Raw genomic sequence first — 13,963 nt, 5'->3', positions numbered from 1 at the left:
ATGGAGAATAAAGTTATTGGTATAATTTTAGTATGTAGGGAGAATACCCTGGCTGGCAACCAGCAAAGTAATGGCGGCGACCTGAACCTCTGCGGTCATTCCGTGTGTCAAAATCCGTCTATTACAAGTGTTTGTTTTTGCCACATTCTTATTATCAGTGTTTTACAGCCAAATGGGAAACAATCTTTGCAAAGAGACACATTTCCAACATATCTGAAGTCTATATTAAGTCTGTCCTCAGCCCAGAATACTCCTATACTTGATTTTCCACTTAAACCTCTTAAACTCTTAAACACTTAAACAAAGATTACAAATACTGCGTGTTTCTCTTCACAGTATCCTCACCCATAAACACATAAATTGTCTATACATTAATGTTAAATGGTTGAAGCACTTTTATACCCTTTCACAAAAAAAAAATCAGTGTGTGCAGGAGTATCATGTATCTGCACATAAAAAGCCCAAATATAAATCTGCTATTCTAATTTACTGAAAATGTGACTAAATATTCTTTCGACTCGCATCTCAAGTTGACCATCAAGTAACAGTTATTCCATAAGCTAAATAAAACTACTGTGCACTGATATTTGATAATTGATTGGAGGTCACTCTGGTTACCACTAGAATTGGAAGTAATGACTGCCATGATGGAAATGGTTTGCAAAAAAGCAAAAAATACACCTTGGAAAAAAAGCGAGAAAGTAGCAACTGCATGGCTCCATAGTCGTGAGTCCGTGATGCATTGTAGTGAATGAATGGTTCATCTACAAATTGTGATCGCCTGTGTGCATAGATTCATCTTAGTATGAAGGTGTTTATCCTTCTCTAATGGATGAAATCAAAGGAATAATTGATAGATTTTGCCTCAGTTGGGATTTTGTCCACAATCTGACAATAGATCAGCTGTGATGTACAGGACTGTCTGAGAAAATTAGAATATTGTGATGAAGTTTTTTATCTTCTGTAATGCAATTACAAAAACCAAAATGTCAAAAATTCTGGATTCATTACAAATCAACTGACACATTGCAAGCCTTTTATTATTTTAATATTGCTGATTATGGCTTACATCTTAAGAAACTCAAAAATCCTATCTCAAAATATTACAATATCATGAACAAGTTTTTTTTTTTTTTAATTGCATTACAGAAGACAAAGAACTTTATCACAATACTCTAATTTTCTGAGACAGTCCTGTATATTCAGCCTGGCATCGAAGTGTGTCGATAAGATGAAGAGCAGTCTTAAATTTATTTGCTGCCCCTTCCTTGATGAATGTGGTTGAGAATATTTTGCAAAAATAATGACGCCGATGGCTCTTCTACGACATTACAGATTGTAGGATTCCTTTGATTGTACTTGATTTTGGTCATAAATGGTTGGCTAATTTCGACATACTTTGTCCTTGACAAAACCACACATATGTCTTCTTTTAATTTTTTATGTGACTTATGAACTGATACAGCGTCTCTTGAAAGCACATAACAGCAAGAACCTCATGACCTCATTGATTCATCTAACGCGATAGCAGCAAACCTACCAGCTGTGAGAATTGTGCCTCATCCAAGTTTGGCTAAGTTGGTGCTGCTGAGTGACAGCAGAGTTAATATTTAACGAGAGACTTGGGATGAACCAAAGGTTGGTCTCAAGAGTGTGTGATGCAGGGAACACCCAAGCTCTCCGCTATTGTTATCCCCCCGGTTCTGCCCTGCTATTCATAGAGTGGGGGATAGGGTTCTGCACTCCCACTCTAAGAGTTTCACCAAAGACAGAAATACAATGAGGGACGAGTAACAAAGCTTGCGGTGCCCTTCTCATCACTATCATGTGAGCTCCTCTGGTACGGAACTGCCGGGGTGATGGACAATTTACGAGGAGTGGGCTTTATATCTTCAGAGGCCGCACTTTCGTTACACCTGATCGACTCTGATTTACATTATCCTTTGCACAAAAAACTTAAATACACAAGTCTTTTATTTACAATAAAAAAAAAAAACATCATTACGTAGTATGTCATGTAAATGCTTTTGTACTTTAAAATTTAAATTGCGGTTGGCAGTTGCGGTTGTACTCAACAGTAAATCAGAGGTGCCTGTCATTGGATATTTTTTTGTTTACCTTTAGGATATGTTACATTCAAAGTACTGCACTTGTTGGTGTTCATCAATAAATTGGATATACCAAAAAAAACTCTCAGCACAAAGTCCTTTTATGGCAAAACAAATGGATACTATTTCCTCTTGTAAGATGTAGGTTATCTGTTTTGTTGATTATCCAATTATATGGCTCACATAGATTTAATATTCATCAAAAAAACAGATTTTTAAGAAATGTTGGTTTTCATTCAAACAACAACAACTTCCATGCCCTGAAAAAATCCTAACAAACTCTGAATGTGACAGGATATGTTTAGTAGCTAGTTGGAATGCATTTTATTAAAGGTCAGACACACCAGAAGTATCATGCAGACGACTTAAAATTTCTCAAAGTAAATGACAAAAATTGGCATTTTTTTTCTTTTCTTCTTCCAACACGCTCTGTCCCCTTTACTTGCAGTAAAATAAGTGTAAACGAATCCTTTACTGTATGCTGGGTTGAAGCTGAGAAAATATGTAGTGATCGTCTACCTGATCTCATTGACTCAGACGAAATATACAGTATCATATAACCTGCAGGTGCCTCTTTCAGGCTTCAGGGGAATCTGTGGGATTTACTGCTGGACTTAGCAGTGTACTCTTGTCATACCACCTTTGGCTGTGAGCCTGAGGGAATCAGCATTTAAACTGACTGTCAGGGCATCCATGAGGAAAATGTGGCAGCTTGGAAAGAAAAGCTGAAAGTGATCCTCGCCTTTTGACTCTTTCTGCTTAACTCATAATCCATACGCCATCCTTGATCGGCCTGTCTGGCATCTGCTCACTCCCTCATTGACTCCTAGTTCCTGCAACCTAGAGGACTCACTGTGTAAAGCCTCTGGGGGCTTTTCCTCCAACCGCAATTTGTCTTCCGTCTGTCTTTCAGGTTGTTTGAGTCTCTTTATATTGTTGTTGTATAAATGTCTATATATATATTGTTTTCTTCCCTTTTGTTTATAATTCTTCCCCATTATATACCAAATCAAATACTTCATGATGTAAAAGGTAAAGGAAGGATCAATCATACTCAACATAAGTATTAGTTTTATTGTTTAACGGGGATAGGGTATAACCTACACAAGATGAGTTAAAACATGTACACTGAGCAATAACATTTTTAAAATCATCTTGTTTGAAATGAACAGTAGTAAATGAGAACTTTTGGTATTTTGTAAATCCAGTGATGCAAAGACGCAAGATAATAATGATAATAATAATGACAACAACAACAACAACAACAACACGTCGCGGGGGACGCTAAAGCCTATTCCAGTTGTCAGTTGGCGAGAGGCAGGGTGGACCCTGGACTGGTCGCCAGTTGATCTCAGAATGATGAATATTGATGATGATGATGATGGCGATAACAAAAGGGCAGCACGTTGGCACAGTGGTTGGCCCTTTAGCAAAGGGACCTTTTTCTGTGGAGTTTGCATGTTTTCCCCGTGTCTGCGTGGGCTTCCCCCCATAGACTAAAAACATGCAGGTTAATTGGAAAAAATGGGAAAAATTGCCCCAATTGTTTGTCTATGTATGTGGCCATGCGATTGACTAGAGACCAGTCCAGCGTTTACCCTGCTTCTCGCCAGATGACACCTGGGATAGACTCCAACACCCCCCCTGCGACCCTAATTGTAAGATGAGTGACAAAAGAGGGATGGCTGGATGAATGGATTGATAATAATAATAATAGATCTTCTCACTTCAGTAAGAACTTTGGGAACATAAAGTTTAAAATGCTCATTTATCCTTGTGAAATGAAAGTAAATTCACTACACAGAGCTCTTCTCTGCAATGCATTTGGGAGCAGAGGTCAATTTTTTCCCAATTATCATTTGTAATATAATTTAAAGCCTGTGGACATTGTTGCAATTAGTTTTTCACCCTTACCTGGATACAGATAGTAATCACCTCGTCTCTGTGAATTTTGTCATCTTTCACAATCTGTCCTGCTTTATGCGGAATTAACAAAAATCAGTTTAAGTTTGGAATAAATTGCATCACTAGGAAAATAGTAATAATATAATATACACTTACAGGTAAAACCAACACACAGCTCCAACTGAAGATTTACATTGCTTTGTCACGACTGGAACCAAAAGCAGCCTGCACTTGGTAACAATATGAGGATATGATTTTAAGACATAATGTTTTTATCAGTGCAGTGCTCATATCTTATTTGCATCGCCCAATGGGGCCATGAAATGGTCGCTGTACGATTTCACAACCAATCTCTATCAACCGATGATGAAGGTGTACATTCAAGACAACAACACATGATATAAAAAGCATCACAAGCTGCCCACACATGTAGCATCTCTTCAGGTTCCAATTATTTTCCCCGTGAGTTTTCTTTCCTCTCTTCTTCTACTCGAAAACACAGCTGAGTCCAGCTCCTTTCTCCTCTGCGTCTTCTCAAAGCCACAACACAAATAGCAGCAGCCATATTGGGCCTCAGCTGCCGACATGTCTGCTCAACAGCGTATTTATGTAAACCTGCCGCTGGCCCTGGCGGTCCTGCGCCGGCCTAGCCGGGGGCCTCCCAGCTTGTTTGAGAATCCATTCACACCTGCGCATTAAATTACTGACACTAATGTTACTAGTAATGCTTGGACCAGCTCCCATTTTTGAACCCATAAACCTGCTGGAGCTGAGAAATATTGGACAAGCAGGTGAGAAAAAAAATGCCATGAAGGGTAGATTCAGACATGATACAAGGGTGTTTTGTTAGATAAGCATAACTTTATCTGTTCAAAGAGTTTATTTTAAAAACTTCACACATGTTTGTTTTTGGCTATGTATTTGTAGCTGTGGGCGGGATTGAATAGTACATGATGTAACACATACATGGGTGTTGGCACTTTGGTTAATATGTATATTTTCATTGTCAGTGAGTGAAGATGGTGTGTATATGAGGCGTTTGGATCAGGCTTGTTAATGCCCTGCGCCCTGTGCTTCCTAGCTTGGATGACAGAGAACAGTGGACACTGTCGCCTTGGGCTGGAGAAGCTGACGCATTGTTTGACTGTTAGCTGGTTGCTAAGGACTCCTTGGCTTTTGAACTTGAGAGGTGTGTAGGCATGAACACCTGTGCAATCCTCCTCACAGAAAAGGCCTGGATACCTTTCACCTTGTCTCCCGCTCCTGCACTCAGCAATAGGCTGAGAAGAAAAGGGAAGAGGAGCAGAGAAAGGAAAGTATCAGAGTCATCTCCCGGGTTGTCAGTCTGGGGTCAGGGGTCAAAGGTTGGCAAGGAAAGGGCATGTCAGGTGTTAAGTGGAGCAGACAAGCCGGCATAGGATTTGTTAAATGCTTACCTGGCGACCTGCTAACCCGCGGCCAGGTGGGAACACAAAACAGTGGGCTTTTTGACAAGATCACACAAACAGGATAGAGATCAGAGACAACATGCTGACAAGAGGAGAGCTGTTATGAATTCATCATCTGAGAGCCATTAAAATGATAAATTGTTCATCTTTCTGTAGTTTTAGTCCTTGTTTAAGATTTACAACTCAGTTATTTGCCATCACATCTTTTCGTCAGCACTTACTCAGTAAAAGAATTAATGAACACTTATAGCACCAACTAGACGATAGCCAAATGTTTATACACTGATGATAAATATTAAGCAAATGTACCAGCTATCGATTGACTTACTTTTCTTTCGATAAGCTAAGCTTTGATTGATAAACTTAACTAGCGTGGTGAGAATATTTGGATTGTGGATTACTATCTTAAGCACAGTAAATGACTGAAGAGGAGATTTGGATGGCGTGAAAGAGGACATGAAGTTATTTAATATGAGAGAGGAGGATGCAGAGAATAGGATAACATGGAGGCTGTGGCGACCCCTGAAGGGAGCAGACGAAAGCAAAAGAAAGGTTTTAAGGCTTGGCAAATGGAAAATAAGGAGCAGCTACTCTGCTTGTATTTTCGAAAAAGGTTCCAAATTGTGAAATACAATTTTGAAAACTACCGACCGTACTTCAGCAAGTTAATACATTTAAGGCATTTATATTTAGACTTTATCTACTTGTTTGGGTTTACTTTGTTCAGTGATGATAATCACTGGTTTTACAAGTTTCTAAATTCAGGACATAAAATAGGAAAATAATAATGGTGTATGGCATGTATTGGTCCTTCAAGTCTGAGAATATTCAATGAAAATTTGTGAGTGCAAAAGTCAAGGTAACAAAAGTTTGATTTAAAAAACATGTCATTACTCAACTGTAACCTTTATTGTAAATATTATCAATATTATTACTATTAATATCGTTATTCAATTATTAATGGCATCTTTGCCAAATTATCAGTGCAAGGATGAAAGGATTAGGACTAATTACTTAAGAAAGTTAAAGGTTACATTTTTTACCATCTTTACCCAAAAATACAATCTACCTTTTATATTATCCTCAGTAGAGCCAAACACAGGTAGTGTGTAGCACTGCACACTTTCCATATATGATTGCAGTTATTTCCTATTTATGGTAAATAAAACATGGATATTATCCGCATCTCCAATTTCCTTAAAAATGATTTGTTAGTTCATGCTGTAACTATGTATTGAATCATATTAAGAATGTTGATTCACAGAGTTTTTACTTTTTCTATATAAATTCTATTTTTCTATTTTTTTCTATATAAATTTTTCTATTCTTAAATTCAATAATTTGATTTCATGGGGGAGACTTTAGGTTTTTAAATCTAAATGGGTTTTGATAGATGGGTTTTGATATGTTCGCACACCATCCCTTTGTGCCCTTTTGTTCTTTCTCTTCCCCCGTCTCTCCACTGTTTCAGCACGAGATGAACTTTGAGCAGTGTGTGTTTACGTGACAAAGGAATTACAATTAAAGGTTAAACACGGCAGCTTTGCACTAATCCGCAGTGTCAGTGACATGGGATCATCTAGGCAAACAGTTTGGATGGAATTTAATTAGAGGGCAATTTGCTTCAACATGATATAAGTCCAGCGACATTTTGCGCTGAGAGGCCAATTACTTGTAGACCTTGAAAGGCTTATATACTTTTATGTTGTGTGTCCTAATCCACAGGACAATATCAATGATGATCTCTGACAGAAATATGAAGTCTGTCTTGCGTGTATATTTTCTACAGTAAGATGAGCATTGTGATGTTAGCAATTAGGTATGTGTTTACCTCCATATTAATTATTAACGGTTATTCACAATGACTATTGTCCTGAGGGCACAGCATGGAAACACACACTGCTAAAGTGAGAAGCTCCCACTTCAGTTTCAGACAGTGTGACAGTAAAACGGTTAGTGTGATCATATAAACAAGAGGTTTAACTACAAAATAATTTACACTCCCATATAATATAAGATTTCGCCATATAAAAATGAAGTATTAAACAAAAGTATTATCAGGCGTGAGGGACTGATTTTGAGTAAACTGTAATCATTTGTCAGGATTTTATTGTGGAAATTGTTATATACATTTCACATATGGCCAGAGATATTTTTTGTTTTCTTTTTTATTACTTAGTCCTATTACTTTCTCAAATTACTTTTTGTTTGTTGCTGTGTGTTAACTATTATAAGTAAATTCAAAGTCAGCCAAGCAAAGATTAAAAATCACCATTGAATTTAAATATCAGACTGCAAGAAATTGCATTTTAAAAAGAGTTCACAATTTGTGTGCCGTTGCTAAATAAAATAATTAAACATTGCACCAAATGTATGTTGTAAAATCACAATCTAATGGCAAAGCTTTCACAAGTATCACAAAGAGCGTTAATGCATGGTTAATTATGGCTTAATCGAGGCCTCTGGACACTGATTCATTAATCAGACTGACGGCCATCAGTAACAACGGCTTTTAAATAGAGTTTAATGGTTTAATTTGTAGGTGTGTTTAGAATGCATTGTTTTTTTTCATCTGCTTCACCCCTTATAAATACCGCACTGAATATATTGAGCACTTTGAGAATAGTATTAGAATCCTTTTCTCATAATTTCATTCCTTTGCTGCTTCAACAAGCCGCTGGTGAAGCCACATGGTGGCTGATTCGCTGCTCTGTCCCATATCCCTAAAGGTTACCGTCCACACTCTGAGGTAAAAGGGGTTTGCTAAGTGAGCAGCTATTGTTCTCGTGATTGTGGCCCTGCTCTTTAAGTTCTTCAAATCAGGAAATGTTTAAACAGGGCTAATTACTCCTTATTCCCTCCAGGACGTGGCTCTGGCAGTTCTTTTCTTGGGCTGATCTGACAGGAGTCATGCCCTCTGGGGTCCTACATATCAATTATGGGGCCTTTCTCAGTGTGCCGTTTTGGAAACATTAGACAAGCTCAATCCCTGGCTTGCCCTTCGGTACTTTGTGCATGACTTTGGCTTTGAAATCAGGTGAAGAGTTGTCTGTCTTTTGGAAGGTATTAGACTTAAATGTGAGTCCCTTCACCCCCCTTTTTTCCAAGTTTTCAGAGACGGTCAGAAATGAGAATGTGAGCAGTGGATGGACAAGAAAGATGTTGTAACACACACACACACACACACACACACACACACACACACACACACACACACACACACACACACACACACAGAGTCTTCTCTGCAAACACAGCTCCCCCTGGCTGTTTTTCTCTTCACTGTAGTTATTTCCTCTTTTAATCTACTGTCAACAGATGGATCATTTATTTCTTAAATTTTTTCGGTGCCGTCTTCGCTTGAACCTTTCTTATAATACTGGTAAAGATTTTGAATTTTTGACTTTTTGATTTTTTCAATTTGCTGTTGTTTTGATTTATTCCATTTAGTCCCACAGTCAGACAAACAAACAAACAAAACAGAAACATGAAAGTCTCTAAGCTCTTTACAAGCTTTAAGCCTGTAAAGCATCTGTGCTGAAATGCACCCTGGCTCTAAATGTAGAGAAACATTCTTTCCAGCATGCAAAGGGACTCTTATAAATCCAAATAATGATGAAAAGTATTCCTGTCTTATGTCTTATGTCTTCAAAAGTGCACACAGCTTTATAACAGCAGTCCAATGTTATGAAATAACTATATCACTCTGACTTGGATGTGACTGAGCAAAAACAATGACAACAATAACAATGGAATAGTTCTGCATGGCATTCCAAGATTTTTGTCACTAATTCTCTCTCCAGACTATAGCTATCGAATGTCAAATAAAGATGAGATTCTATCTAACTATTAATGCATTTTCTCCAGTTTTTAAGTAAGACATAAAGTGAACGGTCTTTGGAGCCCTGGTGCTAACGTGACAAAGGATTGGTTATTTATCTATTTTTTTGCATGAAATAAGACTTTGTGCTGGAGTTTTTCCAATTTTAATTTGTCCTTGTGAAAAAGTGTGCCTCAAATTATCCAAAATGTAAGATAAACAAAAGTCAGACATGTGTCACCTTTTTACCAATTATCATTAATAAGAGCCGTATTTTGAGGGAAAGGCTCAAACAAAAACACTCACCGCCGCTCCTCAGTGATGAAATTAAGTTGTCATTGGAGCGTCTGCCTAAATCCTGCACGCTTACGGGAAAAAAGACCATTCTGAGTTCAGAGTGCCATGTAACATTTAATTACAATTTAACAGATGGGTCTCTATTAGTTGGTGTCTATTTCAGGGTTGGAGGTAAGGGGTCGCGACCCGCTCCTCTATACGACTCAGGCAGGTGCTTATGTTTGCCTCGACCCCCCCAACAGAAAGATTAAGTCCAATACAAAACACACCTGGCTCACACAGTCTCCCCATCGTCCATTACTGCAGTTTGTCTATCACAGAAAAACACACACACTGGAGTGGAAATTCAAGCTGACAGTCAACATGTCAAATAAATATATTTCTCCGTCTTTTTGTTTTAAGATATTAAAGTAATTTCTATAATTGTTTGAAACAAGTCCACTTTTCCTAATTCCCATCTGTGTCCTTGACAACGGGGTCAACGCTGAGCCCTCTCCTGGCAGCTGTGCCAGATGGTGAAGTGAGAAAGGAGAGGGGAAAGAAAGAAAGAAAGACAGAGAGGACAAGTGAGATGGGAGAGGATATCAATATCCAGAGAATCACAGATATTCCCGGGCTGGCTTTACCTGTCTGCTGTCCAGCAATGACGAACCGATACCCTTCGGGAATAAAAGTCAGACTTGGGTTTGGATGAAGGGCTGAAAAAAATCCCTACCTGTGAAAAATCATTTGAACTCCTAATTGTGCCGAGCCCCGGGCAAATCAGGGGCTGTTAAAGATGAGAATTACAATAACTATCCCTGCCATCTTTGTTCGAACAGGAGTTAAGAAAAACATTGGCCATAGGAAGATTGATGAAAGGCCGACAGAGGGAGTCGGCGGGTCTAATTTGTCTTGGGTTGAAGAATAGATTCACGTTGAAGAGGCCGAGGCAGTCGCACAATCCATTTCTGTTTCGCTCGTACAAAATGTCTTCACGTAAGTCAGGTTTGTTCAATACCTTGGTGTCAGAGGTGATTGGTACACAAATTTAAAATGTGATTCGAAAACACTTTGGATTAATTTTGATGGACCTCTCCATTACTATAATAGGCAAAAGAGAATTTAATTGTCTTTTTTTTCCTTTATAATTCGGAGGTCTCAGGGCAGAGGTGTATACAACTTTGACCTTATATCTCATTGTAAAACTTTAAGTACCAGGGTGTGTGTATAATTCAGTGCTCTATAATAAGTGAATATATCTTGATTTGACTGGACTTTCATCGGATTAGATCTAGTTTCCAAAAAAATATGTTGAAACTTGCTGCATTAAGTTGAAGTTCACATGTAAAGAAGGTAGGTGCTGGTCAGTGGTTAGCCATAAGATAAGCATAATCCAGAAACTGTTGATCATTTTGCACGATTATCACTGAATTTAAATCATGCATTTATTGAAACTGAGTGTAGCACCACAGAGCACCCAAACAACAACTAGGACAACCCTATTCTCCTCTAACACATTATCTCTGTCGCTTTATAGAACCTTTGTGTAGGTTCAGCTGACTGAAAATAATGAAAAGTAAATGACCAAATTCTCATGCTACTTAAAGCAACATAATTAATTTTTCTCTAAATTGACTGTTAAATTAACTTTGAAGGGGCCATCGTTTTTCAAAGGCAGCAGACGAGCCAAAGCCCGGATCTGACCGTGTTTTGCCAAACTGACAGTGGAAACACTGCTGATCCAAATCCTCCGCTGAATTAACGAATTACATTTGGAACTCATTCTGCTACATTTGGTTATTAGACAGTGAAATGTTGTGTCAGGTGCTGGGTAATTTTAAATAATCAACTATTGACTGTTCTTGCTGCGGTGAATCTTATCCTGATTTCTTTTGGACAAATCATTGAAATGTCATTTTCAAGATACCGCTAATTTAATACAACTCACAGTGCACTGAAATGGCTGCATTCAGCAATGTACGGTGTTAGTAAATGTGGCCCCTCAAGAGGCAGTACTTAGGGACTTTACAAGAAAGGGGAAGATAATGGTGTAAGTAGGTGTCAGAAAATATTCCATAAATAAACAGAGTTGGGCTAATTCAAAACATTCTCCATGCACACGCATACTTGTAATATAAGTCTCTTAAAACAACACCGAAGCTGATTGAGTCAGCCCAAGGCGAAGTAAACCAGAGGAACTTGCGCTGCCTTCTGTGACAAAGCACTTGAAAGGTAACATAATAGGGGCGAGCTTGCAGAGATAGAGCAGACTGCATCACCATCCTTGTAAGACTTTTCAGCCAATGACTGCCAGCGTCCTCTCACCCAATTGCTGCTTGTTACAGCAGCCAAATCTGGTTCTTATCTTGCAGAAAGTCAAATGAAACTAAACAAGCAGGGGAAAAAATGGGGGAACACTTTGCACGTGTTCAGTCCCAAAAGAAGTATAAAAAATAAGCAAGCGGTGGACTGACGACGTCCTGAGCTCCAGTGGGGATTCCTACAGACGTCTAACTATTCCTGTTGGGGCTTCAGTGTCAGACTTAGGAAGAGGAGCGTCAACAACTGGGTTTGCTTTAATTTAATTGGTTCTCGACCAAGAAGTTGCAAGAAAAGCAAGAAATTGGAACAAAGAGAGCAAATGCTTTCTCATTGTCAGATAACAGGTTTAAAAATTAGACACTTGCAATTTTTTTTTCCACCTTAACAAACAGACGCGCACGCATACACACTCTAAAACACCCTTCTGAGGAAAAAAAAAATTTAACTTTAAAAATAGTACAGACCTCTGTAACGATCTGTGTCCCGCCAAAGGAATGATAGTGTATGAATCTAATCTATATGGAAGTTCTGCAAGTTTCCCTATCCTTTTTTGGTGTTTTATCTGTTGAAAGACATGGAAAAAAAGTCAGACAACAAAGCTCCTTGAAGGAGGGAGTCTAATTCTACATATTGCCTTGTTTTTCTCCCAGGAAAAGCTTTGCATTATTATTTTTTCATGCTTCTTTGAATACCTCGATATAACAAAACCAGAGGAGGATGCAATCCCTTCTATATCACTCTGCAGCGTCATCGAAGAGATGAATAACTAAATAAATAAAGATGACTTCAGGCCTTAATCCACTGATGAAATAACACCAATACAGTTTAATATTCACTCCACTCAACAAAAGTTGTTGATCATGGGAAAAAAAGCAACACCATTTTTGATTTTGAAGAATTTTGAGAACTGAAAATTATTTTTAATATTATTAATCGCACTAATCATGTACTGCAAAACCAGAGAGAAACCTCTAACTGGTGCAAACAGCTAAACAACATAATTATCCAGTGTCAGAGTTTTCCACAAATCCTTTTTCTGTCTGTGTTTTGCCTGGGCGAAGGCACAATTCCCAAATAAAGACCTTTACACAGAAGTTTACAATCACATATGACAAAGAAATGATGCCTTCAGTTTTCCAATTTCTGTAGATTGCCTCTCTCTCACACACGCACAATGACACACACGCAAATGTTTAACCACACATAAGCGTCAGCAGGGTAACTTGTCATCCCCCATTACAGATGTAATCAGCCAATGTCTTCTCCTCAACAGCTGGCACAAGTCTCCTCTATTCATCACTGCATCTCTTCCCCTTGTAGACCTTTCCCTATTATTAGTGTTAATACAAGGCCAGTGGACACAGGAAAACAGGCCTGGTGGCGTTTAAAAACCCCAAATGTCAGAGTATGACATGCTGCCAGCTGCTGGCGGCTTTGATATGTCGGGGCTGGATGATGCTTATTTGATCATTTCATTAGAAAATTTGGTCTAGGTGTCAAAGAGGTTCCCTATGTCTGTGCCGCAGCTATTACACTCAATTATAGCTGCCAGAAAGAGGGAGAACTGAGCTGGCTCTGTGAGCTGCGTTCAGAATGGCCCTAAAGAGGCACTGAGCAAGTCACAGAAATTGCTATTCATAACACTTAATGGCTTATGAATTAAGTTTTCCTTCTAATCATTCATAATCACACACGCACATTCGGCAAAATAAAGGCACCTGCATATTTGATGGCCAGGTGATCAACAGTTGACTGTTTTTTCTCCTTGAGCCTGAAGGAAATTGTAAAAGAAATGATAGTTGATACATATAAGATAATGTGCTTTTCACCTACTTTCCACTTACAAAATCCTGAAAATAATTCTAAAAAGAACATACAAATGTGCAGGAGAAATTAGCCTGAAAAATTATTCAGTTTAGTTGTAACACTGTTGATGTAAATGATTTATCTTTTATTAATCCCCATGGGGAAATTCATTCTCTGCAATTAACCTATCATGAGCAGTCGGCTGCCGTCAACCAGCGCCAGGGGAGCAGTTTGGGGTTCAGTGTCTTGCTCACCAACACTTCGACACACGAGGA

The sequence above is a fragment of the Fistularia commersonii genome, chromosome 13 (assembly GCF_037954325.1).
Source record: "Fistularia commersonii isolate RoL2024-O1a breed Wild chromosome 13, RoL_Fcom_v1.0, whole genome shotgun sequence".
NCBI lineage: Eukaryota > Metazoa > Chordata > Actinopteri > Syngnathiformes > Fistulariidae > Fistularia > Fistularia commersonii.
This window is presented reverse-complemented; position numbering follows the sequence as displayed.